Here is a 3,755-nt window from a genome sequence, read left to right on the forward strand (position 1 = left end):
AACACTTCTGTATGGATTAAAAAGCAGGAAAATTCCAAGTAAGCATTTGTCTGAGAAGCTGTAACATATTAATCAGATTAAAATTACCCACTGAGAAGAAAACATAGATGAGTTCTCACTGATGACCTTTGTTGCTCTGTTAAAATCATCTAACCAGGTAAGATGAGTGCTGTGCCTGTGGAAGCAGGTATGTGTAATAAGAAAACACTTCAGGGTCTGATATTAGAATTAAAAGCTTTGAAAAAATTTGATTGTGGGTACCATCTGTGTCAAGACACAGCACTGCAGAAAGGCAGGAGAAAATGCAGAGGGCAGGAAGATAAATTGAAAACCCCTATCTTTAGAGAAAACTTCTCCGTGTTAACTATCTCACTTCTGAAACAGGCAGGCAGAGCCCCACTATTCCTACCTAGCTGCAAACCATCAATGGAATAGGTAGAGCCTCTGATTCTTTTGACCTCCAAAATACAAGATACTCTATTAAATGAAGAAGCAGGCATTTTAAAAGCAAAACTTTGCATATGTGCTGAAGAGATCTAGATCTATTTCTGACTACATCACAGGACTTCCAAGGCTTACTGTATGAATGTCAGTAAGCTATATTACGGTCTTTCCAATAATCTAATGATCAGTTACATGAGGTTGACTCTCTTTACCTTGTTTACATGTTTCAAGGAGATTTATATTTAAAATATAATAAATTATTATTAGACTATTGAGATGATGATCTGGATACAGGGTCCATGAGGTTAAAATCTTAAGGTTAGAAGATTAAAGATAAATTGTCATCTTTAATAATACAGTTGCTGAAATATCTTGACTAGGGAGGTGGAGGAAATCAGAAATTCCCACCTAAGAACTGGATGAAGAAATCACAAGGACCATGATGCTGCTTGTGTGGAAGACATAAAATCCCCTATTGAAGCTAGGTCAGCAGTTATACACCTTTGCATTGACTAGACTAGTTCGTATTGCTCCTCTAAATCAGGAGGGACAGAGAGAAATTATTCCATGTTCTGTAGTTGCCCTTTGAATAAAGTAAAACTGTGATGGATTTCAGATTTCAGGCAAAAGCCTGTAAATTGAAATGTCACATGTACTTCCTCTTCAAAACAAACTTACTTCTGTACTCCCAAAATAGCTCTCAATGAGAGGCCCTCTACTTTTGATGAATAGCTGATATCCATAAAGAGTGGCATTTAATATTATGGAAGTTGGTACTGAAGTCAATGCTCACACAGACTACTTTTGTAGTGCAGGCCCCAGGTCATACAGTATGGACGTTTACATCAAGAAGCGTTAGGTATTGAAGACATGGTAAGTTCTCTGGGTTATAATTAAGGAAGATTGAAGTTTAGAATCACAGAATCATAGAATCCTTTAGGTTGGAAGAGACCTCCAAGGTCATCAAGTCCAACCATCAAGCCAACACTACTAAGTCCTCTAACAAAACAGAATCAGAATCTGTCAGGCTTGGAAGGGACCACAAGGATCACCCAGTTCCACCCCCTCTGCCATGACCAGGGACACCTCCCACTAGATCAGGCTGCCCAGAGCCTCATCCAGCCTGGCCTTAAAGACGCCCAGGGATGGGCCCTCAACCACCTCCCTGGGCAACCCATTCCAGGGTCTCACCACTCTCATGGGGAAGAACTTCTTCCTCACATCCAGCCTGAATCTGCCCTCTTCCAGCTTTGCCCCATTCCCCCTAGTCCTGTCATTACCTGATAGCCTAAAAAGTGCCTCCCCAGCTTTCTTGTAGGCCCCCCTAAGATACTGGAAGGCCACAACAAGGTCACCTCGGAGCCTTCTCTTCTCCAGACTGAACAGCCCCAACTCTCTCAGCCTGTCCTGATAGGATAGCTGCTCCAGCCCTCGGATCATTCTTGTGGCCCTTCTCTGGACACTATTGGTGTCACGTACCTTCTCTGGACACGTACTGTACTGGTGAGAGTACTGGGGGGGGGTTCATAGCATAATGTAATGACGTAGATAATCTTTCAGAAGTCAGTCATAAATCTAAAAGACAGTGACAAATTTATAATAATTTTTAGATTCAATTCAATTATTTAAAGAAAAAAATTTACAGAAGGTTATGGAAGAGGGATAAGAAATAGCTCCATTCCTTACAGCTGGAAAGACTGTGCTATATGATATGGTATTTACCATGACAGCTTCTTCTTTCTCCCTGCTCTGACACAGCCAAAGATGTGCAACAGCATCCTTAGAAGACAGCCAGTGGAACCTGCAGGATGGAAATCTCTCCTGGCTGCAGCTGGCCTTCCACAGAACTGTGAAAACTGCATAGCATAACTGCATTTCACTGAATGATTCTAAAATAATTTAATATTATTACTGATTTGAGAAAAAAAAAACGAAAATAAAAAGAAAAACCAATTAATTACTGACTTGCATAGAAGCTAGCCATAGAATCATATATGAAAAGATTTGAAGTTAGCATATTCCATTTTATCACCCTGACAGTAACTCAATAGACAGAGGATTACTGAATCTTCATTTTGCTCTACTACTCTGCTTCCATTATGGAGTTTTTCACTCAGTAGTATTGATTATCTAATGATTAAAAATGAACAAGCTGCAGATGACTCTGGTGCCTACACTTTGAAAAGTCTAGCCAGTTTAAATTGTTGTGAACAAGCCATCTGTATTTAAAGATTCTGAGATTACTTTTGGTTTTATTTATTTTATAAGCTCCAAACACATCGTGAATTCCGTTTCACTAGAAGAATGATGCTGGATAAAACTCGCACAGAGTTAGTTAAAATGGTCATAGAGATTAGTCCTGAAATAAAACTCAAAAACAGGGGCCTTGGTTAACAAACAATATTCACTAGAAGAGCACCCAGAACAGTGAACAGTCTGACATTACAATAAATAAAACTGAAAATTCTAATATATTAAAGCGATCTTATCATTTGACAGCCTATACACAATGTTAGAATTCCTTATATTCAGCAAAATTATCTGTAAGTTGTTATTTTAAGGGCACTAGGATTTAAATGAAAGTGTCAACTAATATTTTTGTATTTTTTCTTTGGCTCACAAAGACACTAAAATACCATAAACATTATTTAGAGCTTCAATAATATATAAATAGGGTACATTACAAATGGAAGAAAATACAAGACAACTCTTCAGCATGGTAAACCTCTGGATATAAATAAGCAAATATTTCATATACCTACAATTAAACAGTTATCTTGCTGTAAAACTATTACATTTAAATCCTTTTACACAAAGTCATTTAACAATAATATACACAATCTACACAAATTAACCTCTAAAAATACAGCAATAATATACCTGTTACAAGGACTCTGCTACTATCATCCCCCGATGTGACACTAAAGGGGCAATACAACTATTTTACTCAAAGGTGCTGTTAGAGATGTTAGGTGCTGTTTTGTACCTAAGAGAAGCACCAACAATAAGATTTAGTACTGTTACACATTTTCCCTAGCTCTTAAGAATCTACATTTTAGAAATGTTTCTATATGTCTATTTTTACCTGGCAGAAAAATCTGTAGCACATTATCTACATCATTAGTTGAAGGAAAAGTTAATTCTCTTAAAGTGGAAAACATGCTGTGGCTTAGATCTAAGTTTATGACCACTTTGTGTGTAGAAATACATATGTGTGTGTATATATATATATAATTTTATATATATATTTATTTATACTGTACATATATACTGTACAGATTTCTTAATTTGCTATTTTAGTACTTATTAAT

Source organism: Merops nubicus, unplaced genomic scaffold (genome assembly GCF_000691845.1).
Source record: "Merops nubicus isolate BGI_N331 unplaced genomic scaffold, ASM69184v1 scaffold16419, whole genome shotgun sequence".
NCBI lineage: Eukaryota > Metazoa > Chordata > Aves > Coraciiformes > Meropidae > Merops > Merops nubicus.